This window comes from Arachis stenosperma, chromosome 5 (assembly GCF_014773155.1).
Source record: "Arachis stenosperma cultivar V10309 chromosome 5, arast.V10309.gnm1.PFL2, whole genome shotgun sequence".
Lineage (NCBI taxonomy): Eukaryota > Viridiplantae > Streptophyta > Magnoliopsida > Fabales > Fabaceae > Arachis > Arachis stenosperma.
The window spans coordinates 75,008,950-75,024,253 of NC_080381.1; the positions used below are offsets into that span (position 1 = coordinate 75,008,950).

General features: G+C 41.7%; 1 non-coding gene across 1 annotated transcript; it reads left to right on the forward strand.

Moving 5' to 3' along the window:
• Positions 1-13,785: 13,785 nt before the first annotated feature.
• LOC130984247 (small nucleolar RNA R71) lies at positions 13,786-13,893 on the forward strand. The gene has a single exon (XR_009088193.1). It is a non-coding gene; the product is annotated as a small nucleolar RNA R71 (small nucleolar RNA).
• The last annotated feature ends 1,411 nt before the right edge of the window (positions 13,894-15,304 follow it).

Below are 15,304 nucleotides of genomic sequence, written 5' to 3' on the forward strand. Positions count from 1 at the left end.
GTGCTCAGCTAAAAAAGTACAAAACCCTAAAAAGGATTTTACTTAAAGCAAGAGCACGATCTGAAAACGGAGCTAAAAAGTCATCCAAACAAACTATAAAGAAAAGGTTCTGATGAGCGGATAATTTATACGCTTTTTGGCATTGTTTTTAGGTAGTTTTTAGTAGGATCCAGCTATTTTTTAGTACATTTTTATTAGTTTTTAAGCAAAATTCACATTTCTGGACTTTAGTATGAGTTTGTGTGTTTTTCTATGATTTCAGGTATTTTCAGGCTGAAATTGACGGACCTGAGTAAAAATCTGATTCAGAGGCTGAAAAAGGACTGCTGATGCTGTTGGATTATGATCTCCCTGCACTCGAAATAGATTTTTTTAAGCTACAGAAACCCAAATGGCGCGCTCTCAATTGCGTTGAAAAGTAGACATCCTGAGATTTCCAGCAATATTTAATAGTTCATACTTTGCCCGAGTTGTGACGATGCAAATCGGCGTTCAAACGCCAACTTCTGGTCCTATTCTGGCGTTAAACGCCAGAAATAGGATAGAAGCTGTAGTTAAATGCCCAAAGTGGCATAAAAACTGGCGTTTAACTCCAAGAAAAGTTTCTACACATGAAAGCTTCAATGCTCAGCCCAAGCACACACCAATGGGCCCCGAAAGTGGATTTCTGTACTTAGACTTATTTTCTGTAAACCTAGGCAACTAGTTTAGTATAAATAGAACTTTTTACTATTGTATTAGGAGTCTTTTTCCCTATTTTTGAATTCATATGCCATTTGGGGAGGCTGGCCATTCAGCCATGCCTAGACCTTGTTCTTATCTATTTTCAACGGTGTAGTTTCTACACACCATAGATTAAGGTGTGGAGCTTTACTGTTCCTCGAGTATTAATGCAAAGTACTATTGTTCTTCTATTCAATTCAAGCTTATTCTTATTCTAGGATATTCATTCACACTCCAATCTGATGAATGTGATGATTTGTGACACTCATCATCATTCTCACCTATGAATGCGTGCCTGACAACCACTTCTATTCTATCTGCAATAGCTTGAGTGTGTATCTCTTGGATTCCTAGTCCATACATTTGATTGCCTCTCCTGAAAATAGAGCCTTCAATTCCTTGAGATCAAAGTCTTCGTGGTATAAGCTAGAATCAATTGGTAGCATTTTTGAGATCTGGAAAGTCTAAACCTTGTCTGTGGTATTTCGAATAGGATCTAGGATGGGATGACTGTGACGAGCTTCGAACTCATGAATGTTGGGCGTAGTAACAAACGAAAAAGGATCAATGGATCCTATTCCAACACAAGTGAGAATCGACAGATGATTAGCCCTACGTAACCCGTAGCCGGACCATTGTCACTGAAAGGACGGACGGTAGCCATTGACAACGGTGATCCCCCAACATACAGCTTGCCATGGAAAGGAGTATGAATGATTGAATGAAGACAGTAGGAAAGCAGAGATTCAGAAGGAATAATGCATCTCCATACACTTATCTGAAATTCCCAGCACTGAATTACATAAGTATCTCTATCTTTATTTTATGATTATTTATCTTTTAATTATCAAAACTCTATAACCATTTGAATCCGCCTGACTGAGATTTACAAGATGACCATATCTTACTTCAAGCTGAAAATCTCTGTGGGATCGACCCTTACTCACGTAAGGTTTATTACTTGGACGACCCAGTGTACTTGCTGGTTAGTTGTGCGAAGTTGTGAAAAAGAGTTGAGACTACAATTGTACGTACCAAGTTGTTGGCGCCATTGAGATCACATTTTCGTGCACCAGGTTCCCCATCGGAACACTACCTAAAAAGTTATTGGAATATGACTAAAATCCCGGATAACGAAAGTATATAGGTCAATGTCAGCTAAGAAGGAGCGCGACCTCGGAAAAGGGAACGAGTAAAGGTCCAAAAGTTTGAAAAACTTAGGACCGATGTGCCTAGCTAAAATGGGTACAAAACTCCTGAAAGGAGACACTACTCAAAAAGGCAAAAGTATAATCCCAAAATAAGGCTAAAAAGTCATCCAAATAAACTAAAAAGGTTCCACACGAGAACACTACCTAAAACGTTGTTTGGAATTCGACTAAGAAGCTCAGATGGCAAGTCGTAAAACCGATATAGCTGACTAAAGAAAGGGCGTCAAGGCATCCAAAGAAAAGGCATAGTTTTGAAGGCCAAAAAGGGACACCCATAAGGCAAACGCCACCTCAAAGGGTGTCGAACCAAACAAACCCAAAACACCTACATAAAGGTTGAAAAAAACCTCCAAATACAAGCATATCAACACAAGTAAAATCAATGCATCATTCGACACAAATTAAAGCATTAAAGACTCAAAGGCCACCTGAATGGCAGCCCAAGAATTTAAAGTGTTTGTTTTTAAAATAAAGGTTGCTGGGGAGCAACCAAGTGTCAAAGAGTTATCCATAGGAAACCTACACAAACCAAAAGTTCAAAAAGTCCAAACCGGACCACCACAAATACATATTAAAAAGATATAAAGAGAACATTATAAAGGATCCAAGTTCACTTCAGAAGCCACATCTTTAGGAGAAGGAAGCCTGGTTGAGATCGAGGTGGCATTGACAACTTCATCCGGCCCATTCAGTATCTCCATATCAGGCTCAGGCCCACGAGGAACCATCTTGGGAGAAGGAGCGGCAGCAGCAAAAGCCTTGGCTGGTGGTGCAGGGGGAGGACCCTCATCATCCTTATTTGGAGCAGGCACAATCTTGCCGTCCTCCACCATGCTGTCCATGATAAATAGAGAGAGGTTGACCTCAGGAGCAAGAACCCGAACCTGGGCCTTCAAATTCTCATACATGTCGGTCATACTGCTCACCATATGGCTTTGAAGCTCGGCGTAATCATCCTGGACAGATTGAAGCCTCTCCCTAGTTTCCAAGAGCTCACCATATTTGCGGATATAGCCCTCCTTATACTTTTTAGCCGTCTCCTCAGCCAGATTTGCAGTCACCTCTGCAGCAGTAGCCCGAGTCTTCTCCTTCTCCACATCAATTTCCAACTTAGCAACCTTGGCATCAAGCTCATCCTTCAAAGCCTTGACTTTACCATATTCAGACTTGGCATCCTCCAGAAAGGCCTTCGTAGCACGGACCGGAGACTCTTGGACAACCCGAGATAAGGCTGCACTGAGATTGGCCATCTGAATACTGTTGCTGGATATAAAATCAAGATGATGCATGATAAAGACATTGGCCAAAGCAACTTTACCATAAGGAGCAATTAACTTTGTGGCAAAGGCTACACTATCAAATTCTTTATTATTTAGATCATAAGTCCCAACAATTTTTTGCTTCTTATGAGGGGGGCCAGCAGAAGTAGGTGAGGAGGCAACGCCAGAAGTTGTCTGAGGTGGGTCAGAGGAAGCTGTCCGAACTCGCGGGGTCAAGATAATCTTCCTCGGACCCTGAGAGTCAACTATCGGCTTCTTAGGAGGCAACTGTGCCAAAGAACCTTCCCCCGAAGTCTTTTGCGACAAATTTTGGGCGGCCACCGCCTTCTTGGCTTTTTGGAAAGCCTTCATGGAGTCTAAAGATGCAACCATCTCTGAAAGGAAGCCAGGAAAATAGTTACATTAATAGATGAGGGCAAAATTTCAAAGAAATACAAGAAACCTTTCATAAAAGAAGAGCTCGGGCACTACCTAACTCGGAATGGAGGAGAGTAGGATCCGCCAAAAACTTCTTAGTATCCAAGTGAGGAGGCTCCCCCCAGTGCTCCTTCAAAACACCCACAAAGGCCTATTCTACTTCATCTAAACTCTCCCAAGGTTATTTAAGAACTACCGTATCTTTTTGCCACAATAAAGGAAAAGTCGGCTCATCACTTTCATCCAAAAAGAAAGGGCAGGCGCCCTCAACAGCTCAGACTTTAAAATAGTAATTTTTAAAGTCTCGAAAGGAGTCGTCAAACATGGAAAAAACCTTTTTCCCTTGGGTCACGCGAAAAGAGATCCAAGAAGCCTTCTTCTTGGCTACTCCCGTTTTGGTTAGTACAAACAGGTAAAGGAAAAGGGACTAAGAAGGATGGACGTCTAGTTCTTGGCACAACAACTGGAAGATCTTTATAAAGGCCCAAGAGTTCGGATGAAGATATGAAGGGGCCACATTATAGTTCCACAAGAGCTCGGTCTCAAAGGCAGTAAAAGGAAGGGTAATACCTAGTTGACTAAAGAAATAGTCATAGGCATAAAAGAAAGGTCGCTCTATCTGAACTAAGGGAGGGAAACTAACTCTCTCCTCAGGATCGGGCGACACCAGTTCATAGCTCTTCTCATCTTTTCTACGCTCACAAATCCTATGAAATTTCCTAAGTCTCTCACAGTACTCTGGGTCGGCCACAGTGACACATATCAACACAATGGAATCTAACCAATCGGCCATACCAGCGGGGAACGTTGTAGACATCTCGACAATGTTCTTACGAGAAGACATATAGTAAACTACACCTACAGTAAAGGAAAATAAAGAGGGTCACTACCAAACAACTTGAACAGAGGCAGAAAAGGAAAAAACAACCAACAAGCAACAGCTATGGCAGAAAAAGGGCACCCTAAGATTCACACAAAGCAACAGAGATCAACACCTGAAGCCCAGGGGCACCCTTTGGAAGCAACAGTACATAGCACAGAAAAAGAAATGTCACAAATCACTAAAACCCTAGACTTCTCAAGCAAAAATAAACATCAAGAGGTAGTAACAGAAACCTAAGCGCCTACATTTCCGAAGCAAAACAGAAACAAAAAGATTGCAACTATGAAGAAACAAAGGCATGCAATAATCACCAAGAAAAGCTTCGAACTTTTCAAATCAAGGCTCAGTAAGATGAAAACTTTTTGCAAAAGGAAGAGCATACAGTAGTGAAGAACAAAAAAGAACACACGTAAAATGCGAAAGGGTGCAAAGCAAAACACTAACCTGCGATGAAGGTGAATAACCGCAACGGATGCACAGTATTGACACGAACGATCCACACCGAAGAACGCCTCAAAGATAGTAGGAAGCTTGGGGAAAAAATCAATGGAGCAAGAGCTGAAAGAAATCCTTTTTCAGATATGAGAAAACGAAGATAAAAGAGCAAACAAAGAGCGATGATTTCAAATAAAGTGTGAAGAGGGAAAAAGAAATGGCCAAAGGAATAAAAGCCCAATCAATAGGCTTTAAAAGCGCTTACATACTCCAAAGGAAACAATGATCATGAAAAATGAGCGCGGCAGTAATGGAGCAAAAGCAAAAATGCCTCGTACTTTTAAAACAGCATTTAAAGATGGTTAACTCGCAAAAGGAGTAGCAAACCGGATAGATGCTGGAACATGACTTCCTCAAAGGGATCGAAGCTAAGAAGCACAACATCACAGGGAAGATCGAAGCTCAAGCAGGGGCACTGTTCATACCCTGACCGAGCTATGAGGTCCGGGTCGGACTAAAGCAAAACGACCGACCTCTTTAAAGGTTGGTCGACCAAAACGAGCTCTTCCCAAAGAGCTCGGGCAAATCGCCATAGAGGCCCAAAATAGGCCCAAAGCAGAAGGTCACCACCTACTAAAAGGCGGCTGGCCAAAAGATAGGTGATCTCACCTTCAAAAAAGATAAGGATAAGATAACAAACTTATCTCAAGGAAGGTCACTCCACACTACTATAAATACACTAGAGCACCCAGGTATAACTCATACTCCAATTCTACAAAAAACATGCCTAAACCCCATACTGACTTAAGCATCAGAGTCTCTTGCAGGTACCACTCCCCCGGTGAACGAGGACCAGCAGTGCCTCCCACTCCAACGAAGTCAGACACGGCAGCCTTAACCAATTCAAAAGATCTTGTCCGAGATCGACCTCCCAGTTTCAGGTAACCCTCGGAACACTGTACAATGAATAGTATGAAATGTTCAAAAGTGGTGAAGATCTCTTAACAAGAGTGATCTTACTTCTATTTATACTAATAAGAGCCCACTTGGTAAGTGTTTGGGTTGAGCTTGGCTTCTAACTTAAAGGAGTGGGCGTTGAGTGCCCTCTAGGAAGTGTCAACGCTGCTTCCTTACTCGCCTTGTGGCATTGGATGCCAGGTTTGGGTGTTGAACGCCAGCCTTAGTCCTCTTGGGACATTGAACGCTAGAAAGGGAGTAGTTTGGGCGTTCAACACCAGTTTTTGGCAGTCCAATCTGAAGAAGAGTATACACCATTATAAATTTTTGGAACGCTCAGGAAGTTAGCTTTCCAACGTCGTTGAGAACCATCATTTAGGCCTCTGTAGCTCCAAAAATTCTCGTTCGAATGCACGGAGGTTAGATCCTAACAGCATCTGCTATGCTTTCCTTGCCTCTAAATCAGGCTTAGCCAAAACTTTGCCAAAATCTCCCAAGATTCACCTAAAATCATAAGAAAAATATAAAAGCTCAAAGTAGCATCCAAAAAGTGAATTTTGCATTAAAATCTGCAAAAACATAATAAAACTTAACAAAACATATTGAAAACATTGAGAAAATAACATCAAAAAGCGTATAAAATATCCGTTCATCAGGGTCTTACACTTTTCTCTTGGATTCACCTTCATGTCACTGGAAAGAGTGTTAGGAAGTCTCTGAAGTATCTGAGGGTATGACAGTTTGGCTCTGTACTATAGGGCCTTAGATAATGCAGGATGAGTGTCCAAAGTGACTGGGAAAGGGCTATCAAGGTCCCTTGGGGAACTTCTTTTGAATTGATATCTATTGTCCCCCTCTCTGGGCATTCAATGTCCATTCTACTCTCTTTCAGGCATTCAACTGTAACTCTGCCCCCTCCTGGGCATTTTACTTTTTCCCTGGTACTCTCTGTCTCTACAGTCTCTACTTCTTGAGCTTCCTTTCTTACCGGAGTCCTCTCAGATGAGTATAAGTACTAGTTATAGGTAACCATCTCAACAAGCTCATCTGCCTCTCTAGGTGTCTTTTTCACATGCAGAGAACCACCTACAGAGTGATCCAATGACCTCTTGGCCATCTTAGAGAGACCTTCATAGAAGATGTCTATCTTGGCCTAATGTGTGAACATCTCAATGGGGCATTTTCTGAGCATTAATTTGTACCTCCTCCAAGCATCATAGAGGGATTCGCCCTCCCCTTGCCTAAAGTTTTGAATATCTATCCTCAACTCGGCTAACCTCCTTGGTGGAAAGTACTTAGTCAGAAAATTATTTGCAACTTTACCCCATGTGCTTAAGCTCTCTCTAGGTTGAGCTTCCGACCAGTACTTTGTCTAATCTCTCAGAGTGAACAGAAAGAGTATCAGCCTGTAGACGTCAGGATCCACTCCAAAAGTATCACAAATCTGTAGGAAATCAGATATGAACCTGTTGGGATCTTCCTGTGGGTGTCCATAAAATTGGCAGTTTTGCTGCACTAGAATGACTAATTATGGGTTGAGCTCAAAGTTGTTCTGGATTGAGCACTAATGAGAGGTACACTAATGCTCCTTCCATGGAAGTCAGGAGTGGGAGCTTGGTGCGCGAAATTGTGAACAATACTTTTCACAACTCTCATAATCCCTGGTCATGAACTCCAAAAACTTGGTGGTTCAATTCCATGGCATTACACAACTTCGCACAACTAACCAGCAAGTGCACTGGGTCGTCCAAGTAATACCTTACGCGAGTAAGGGTCGATCCCACGGAGATTGTTAGCATTGAAGCAAGCTATGGTCATCTTGTAAATCTTAGTCAGGCAAACTCAAATGTATATGATGATGAACGAAAATAACATAAAAGATAAAGATAGTGATACTTATGTATATCATTGGTGTAAGAGCTTCAGACAAGCGTATGAAGATGCCTTCCCTTCCGTCTCTCTGCTTTCCTACTGCCTTCATCCAATCCTTCTTACTCCTTTCCATGGCAAGCTCGTGTAGGGTTTCACTGTTGTCAGCAGCTACCTCCCATCCTCTCAGTGAAAGCGAGAGCATATGCTCTGTCACAGCATAGCGGAATTCAGCTGTCGGTTCTCGGTCAGGCCGGAATAATATCCATTGATACTTTTGCGTCTGTCACTAACGCCCTAGCCTGCTAGGAGTTTGAAGCACGTCACAGTCATTCAATCATTGAATCCTACTCAGAATACCACAGACAAGGTAAGACCTTCCGGATTCTCTTGAATGCTGCCATCAGGTCCTGCCTATACCACGAAGACTCTGATCTCACGGAATGGTTGGCTCGTTTGTCAGGCGAGCACTCGGTTGTCAGGCGATCAACCATGCATCGTGCAATCAGGAATCCAAGAGATATTCACTAAGCCTCAGATGCTTGTAGAACAAGAATGGTTGTCAGTCACCTTGTTCATGGGTGAGAATGGTGATGGGCGTCAATCATCACCTTCATCAAGTTGAAGAACAAGTGATATCTTGGACAAAGAACAAGCGGAATTGAATGGAAGAATAATAGTAATTGCATTAATACTCGAGGTACAGCAGAGCTCCACACCTTAATCTATGGTGTGTAGAAACTCCACCGTTGAAAATACATAAGCATAAGGTCTAGGCATGGCCGAATGGCCAGCCTCCCAATGATCTAAGATAGCATAAAACGAAGATAGCTACCAAAGTCTCCTAGATACAATAGTAAAAGGTCCTACTTATAGATAACTAGTAGCCTAAGGTGTACAAAGATGAGTAAATGACATAAAAATCCACTTCCGGGCCCACTTGGTGTGTGCTTGGGCTGAGCAATGAAGCATTTTCGTGTAGAGACTCTTCTTGGAGTTAAACGCCAGCTTTAGTGCCAGTTTGGGCGTTTAACTCCCAATTAGGTGCCAGTTCCGGCGTTTAACGCTGGAATTTCTTGAGGTGACTTTGAACGCCGGTTTGGGCCATCAAATCTTGGGCAAAGTATGGACTATTATATATTGCTGAAAAGCCCAGGATGTCTACTTTCCAACGCCGTTGAGAGCGCGCCAATTGGGCTTCTGTAGCTCCAGAAAATCCACTTCGAGTGCAGGGAGGTCAGAATCCAACAGCATCTGCAGTCCTTTTGAGTCTCTGGATCAGATTTTTGCTCAGATCCCTCAATTTCAGCCAGAAAATACCTGAAATCACAGAAAAATACACAAACTCATAGTAAAGTCCAGAAAAGTGAATTTTAACTACAAACTAATAAAAATATACTAAAAACTCAACTAAAACTACCAAAAATATACTAAAAACAATACCAAAAAGTGTACAAATTATCCGCTCATCACAACACCAAACTTAAATTGTTGCTTGTCCCCAAGCAACTGAAGATCAAATAGGATAAAAAGAAGAGAATATGCAATGAACTCCAAAAACATCTATGAAGATCAGTATTAATTAGATGAGCGGGGCTTTTATCTTTTTGGCTCTGAATAGTTTTGGCATCTCACTTTATCCTTTGGAATTCAGAATGATTGGCTTCTTTAGGAACTCAGAGTCCAGATAGTGTTATTGATTCTCCTAGTTAAGTATGATGATTCTTGAACACAGCTACTTATTGAGTCTTGGCCGTGGCCCAAAGCACTCTGTCTTCCAGTATTACCACCGGATACATACATGCCACAGACACATAATTGGGTGAACCTTTTCAGATTGTGACTCAGCTTTGCTAAAGTCCCCAATTAGAGGTGTCCAGGGTTCTTAAGCACACTCTTATTGCCTTGGATCACAACTTTTTTTTTCTTTCTTTTTCTTTCTTCTTTTTTTCGGTTTTTTTTTTCTTCTTTTTTTTTTCACTGCTTTTTCTTGCTTCAAGAATCATTTTTATGATTTTTCAGATCCTCAGTAACATGTCTCCTTTTTCATCATTCTTTCAAGAGCCAACATTCATGAACCACAAATTCAAAAGACATATGCACTGTTCAAGCATACATTCAGAGAACAAAAGTGTTGCCACCACATCAAATTAATTAAACTATTATAAAATTCAGAATTCATGCAATTCTTTCCTTTTCAATTAAGCACGTTTTTATTCAAGAAAGGTGATGGATTCATAGGACATTCATAACTTTAAGGCATAGACACTAAGACACTAATGATCACAAGACACAAACATGGATAAACATAAGCATAAAATTCGAAAAACAGAAGAATAAAGAACAAGGAAATCAAGGAACGGGTCCACCTTAGTGATGGCGGCTCTTCCTTCCTCTTGAAGGTCCTATGGAGTGCTTGAGCTCCTCAATGTCTCTTCCTTGTCTTTGTTGCTCCTCCCTCATGATTCTTTGGTCTTCTCTAATTTCATGAAGGATGATGGAGTGTTCTTGATGTTCCATCCTTAGTTGTCCCATATTGGAACTCAACTCTCCTAGGGAGGTATTTAGTTGCTCCCAATAGTTTTGTGGAGGAAAGTGCATCCCTTGAGGAATCTCAGGGATCTCATGATGAGTGGGATCTCTTGTGTACTCCATCCTTTTCTTGGTGATGGGCTTGTCCTCATCAATGGGGGTATCTCCCTCTATGTCAACTCCAACTGAATAACAGAGGTGACAGATGAGATGAGGAAAGGCTAGCCTTGCCAAGGTGGAGGTCTTGTCCGCCACCTTGTAGAGTTCTTGGGCTATAACCTCATGAACCTCTATTTCTTCTCCAATCATGATGCTATGGATCATGATAGCCCGGTCTATGGTAACTTCGGACCGGTTGCTAGTGGGAATGATTGAGCGTTGTATGAACTCTAACCATCCTCTAGCCACGGGCTTGAGGTCATGCCTTCTCAATTGAACCGGCTTTCCTCTTGAATCTTGCTTCCATTGTGCGCCCTCTTCACATATAACTGTGAGGACTTGGTCCAACCTTTGATCAAAATTGACCCTTCTAGTGTAAGGATGCTCATCTCCTTGCATCATAGGCAAGTTGAACGCCACCCTCACACTCTCCGGACTAAAATCCAAGTATTTCCCCCGAACCATAGTGAGATAATTCTTTGGATTCGGGTTCACACTTTGGTCATGGTTCTTGGTGATCCATGCATTGGCATAGAACTCTTGAACCATCAAGATTCCGACTTGTTGAATGGGGTTGGTAAGTACTTCCCAACCTCTTCTTCGGATCTCATGGCGGATCTCCGGATATTCACCCTTTTTGAGTGAAAAGGGGACCTCGGGGATCACCTTCTTCAAGGCCACAACTTCATAGAAGTGGTCTTGATGCACCCTTGAGAGGAATCTATCCATCTCCCATGACTCGGAGGTGGAAGCTTTTGCCTTCCCTTTCCTCTTTCTAGAGGTTTCTCCGGCCTTGGATGCCATAAATGGTTATGGAAAACGAAAAAGCAACGCTTTTACCACACCAAACTTAAAATGTTTGCTCGTCCTCGAGCAAAGAAGAAAGAAGAGAGTAGAAGAAGAAATGAGGAAGAGGGAGAAGGTGGTGTGTTCGGTCAAGAAGGGAAAGAAGGGGTGTTTAGGTTGTGTGAAAATGAAGGGTTGAAGAAGGGTATATATAGGAGAGATGGGGGTAATGGTTCGGCCATTATGGGTGGGTTTGGGAGGGAAAGTGGTTTGAATTTGAAGGGTGAGGTTGGTGGGGATTTATGAAGGATGGATGTGAGTGGTGAAGAGAAAGATGGGATTTGATAGGTGAAGGGTTTTTGGGAAAGAGGTATTGAGGTGATTGGTGAATGGGAGAAGAAGAGAGAGAGTGGTGGTGGGGTCCTGTGGGGTCCACAGATCCTGTGGTGTCAAGGAAAAGTCATCCCTGCACCAAGTGGCATCAAAATTCACGTTTTGAGCCATTTCTGGCGTTAAACGCCAGGCTGGTGCCCATTCCTGGCGTTTAACGCCAGGTTGTTGCCCTTTTCTGGCGTTTAACGCCAGTCTGGTGCCCCTTTCTGGCGTTAAACGCCCAGAATGGTGCCAGACTGGGTGTTAAACGCCCAACAGCTAGCATTACTAGCGTTTGAACGCCAGCTTCTTCTCCTCCAGGGTGTGCTGTTTTTCTTCCTGTTTTTCTTTCTGTTTTTGCTTTTTTCATTGTTTTTGTGACTTCTTATGATCATCAACCTACAAAAAAGATAAAATAACAAAAGAAAATAGTTAACTATAAGACATTGGGTTGCCTCCTAACAAGCGCTTCTTTAATGTCATTAGCTTGACAGAGGACTCTCATGGAGCCTCAGAAATACTCAGAACCGTGTTGGAACCTACCAAACTTAGAGTTTGGTTGTGGCCTCCCAACACCAAACTTAGAGTTTGACTGTGGGGGCTCTGCTTGGCTCTGTTTTGAGAGAAGCTCTTCATGCTTCTTCTCCATGGTGATAGAGGGATGTCCTTGGGCTTTAAACACCAAGGATTCTTCATTCACTTGAATGATCAACTCTCCTCTATCAACATCAATCACAGCCTTTGCTGTGGCTAGGAAGGGTCTGCCAAGGATGATAGATTCATCCATGCACTTCCCAGTCTCTAGGACTATGAAATCAGTAGGGATGTAATGGTCTTCAATCTTCACCAAAACATTCTCTACAAGTCCATGAGCTTGTTTTCTTGAATTGTCTGCCATCTCTAATGAGATTCTTGCAGCTTGCACCTCAAAGATCCCTAATTTCTCCATTACAGAGAGGGGCATGAGGTTTACACTTGACCCTAAGTCACACAAGGCCTTCTTGAAGGTCATGGTGCCTATGGTACAAGGTATAGAAAACTTCCCAGGATCCTGCCTCTTTTGAGGCAGTTTCTGCCTAGACAAGTCATCCAGTTCTTTGGTGAGCAAAGGTGGTTCATCCTCCCAAGTCTCATTTCCAAATAACTTGTCATTTAGCTTCATGATTGCTCCAAGGTATTTAGCAACTTGCTCTTCAGTGACATACTCATCCTCTTCAGAGGAAGAATACTCATCAGAGCTCATGAATGGCAGAAGTAAGTCCAATAGAATCTCTATGGTCTCATTTTGAGCCTCAGATTCCCATTGTTCCTCATTGAGGAACTCAGAGGAGATTGGTACACGCCCACTGGGGTCTTCCTCAGTGGCGTCCTCCTCCTCTCTTTCCTCTCCATATTCGGCCATGTCTATGGCTTTGCACTCTCCTTTTGGATTTTCTTCTGTATTACTTGGGAGAGTACTAGGAGGGAGTTCAGTAATTTTCTTACTCAGCTGTCCCACTTGTCCTTCCAAATTTCTGATGGAGGACCTTGTTTCATTCATGAAACTTTGAGTGGTTTTGATTAGATCAGAGACCATTGTTGCTAAGTCAGAAGTACTCTGCTTAGAACTCTCTGTCTATTGCTGAGAAGATGATGGAAAAGGCTTGCCATTGCTAAACCTGTTTCTTCCACCATTATTGTTATTGAAACCCTGTTGAGGTCTCTCTTGATTCTTCCATGAGAAATTTGGGTGATTTCTCCATGAAGAATTATAGGTGTTTCCATAGGGTTCTCCTAGGTAATTCACCTCCTCCATTGAAGGGTTCTCAGGATCATAAGCTTCTTCCTCAGATGAAGCTTCCTTAGTACTGCCAGGTGCATTTTGCATTCCAGACAGACTTTGAGAAATCAAATTGACTTGTTGAGTCAATATCTTGTTCTGAGCCAGTATGGCATTCAGAGCATCAATCTCAAGAACTCCTTTCTTCTGATTAGTCCCATTGTTCACAGGATTCCTTTCAGAAGTGTACATGAATTGGTTATTTGCAACCATTTCAATTAGCTCTTGAGCCTCTGTAGGCGTCTTCTTCAGATGAAGAGATCCTCCAGCAGAGCTATCCAAGGACATCTTAGATAGTTCAGAGAGACCATCATAGAAAATACCTATGATGCTCCATTCAGAAAGCATGTCTGAGGGACATCTTCTGATTAATTGTTTGTATCTTTCCCAAGCTTCATAGAGGGATTCTCCATCCTTCTGTCTGAAGGTTTGGACTTCCACTCTAAGCTTACTCCATCTTTGTGGTGGAAAGAACTTTGCCAAGAAGGCATTGACTAGCTTTTCCCAAGAGTCCAGGCTTTCTTTAGGTTGAGAATCCAACCATATTCTAGCTCTGTCTCTTACAGCAAAAGGGAATAGCATCAGTCTATAGACCTCAGGGTCTACCCCATTAGTCTTGACTGTGTCACAGATTTGCAAGAACTCAGCTAAAAACTGATGAGGATCTTCCATTGGAAGTCCATGGAACTTGCAATTCTGTTGCATTAGAGAAACTAATTGAGGCTTAAGCTCAAAGTTGTTTGCTCCAATGGCAGGGATAGAGATGCTTCTCCCATAGAAATCAGGAGTAGGTGCAGTGAAGTCACCCAGCACCTTCCTTGCATTGTTGGCATTGTTGTTGTTTTCGGCTGCCATGTCTTCTTTTTCTTTGAAGAATTCGGTCAGGTCCTCTAAAGAGAGTTGTGCTTTGGCTTCTCTTAGCTTTCTCTTCAAGGTCCTTTCGGGTTCAGGGTCAGCTTCAACAAGAATGCCCTTGTCTCTGCTCCTGCTCATATGAAAGAGAAGAGAAAAAGAAAATGTGGAATCCTCTATGTCACAGTATAGAGATTCCTTGAAGTGTCAGAGGAAAAGAGAAATAGAAAGAAGAAGGAGAAGAAGAATTCGAACTTTAATTAGATAAGGTTCGAATTGTGCATTAAGAAGGAGTGGTACTCCATAAATAGAAGGATGTGGGAAAGAGGGAAGAGAATTTTCGAAAATTCAATTAAAAAGATTTCAAAAACATTTTAAAATTGATTGATAATTTTCGAAAATTGAAAGTGGGGAAGAATTAAAGTGATTTTTGAAAAAGATTTTGAAATTAGAAGTCAAAAAGATTTGATTGAAAACTATTTTGAAAAAGATGTAATTACAAAGATATGATTGGTTTTTTAAAAAAAATGTGATTGAGAAGATATGATTTGAAAACAATTTTAAAAGATATATTTTGAAAATAATTTGAAAAGATATGATTTTAAAAATTTATGACTTGCCTAACAAGAAAAGATATGATTCAAACATAAAACCTTCCTCAACAGAAAAGGCAAAAAATGTTCAATCAAATCATTAATTGTTAGTAAGTATCTTTGAAAAAGGAAAGAAATTGATTTTGAAAACATTTGATTGATAAGATTTGATTTGAAAAAGATTTGGTTTTGAAAAACTTTGAAAACTTGAAAAAAAATTGATTTGAAAACAAAATCTTCCCCCTAGCACTATCCTGGCGTTAAACGCCCAGAATGGTATACATTCAGGCGTTTAACGCCCAAAATGCTACCTCTTTGGGCGTTAAACGCCCAACCAGGTACCCTGGCTGGCGTTTAAACGCCAGTCTGCCTTCTTCACTGGGCATTTTTGAATGCTCAGCTTTTTCTGTATAATT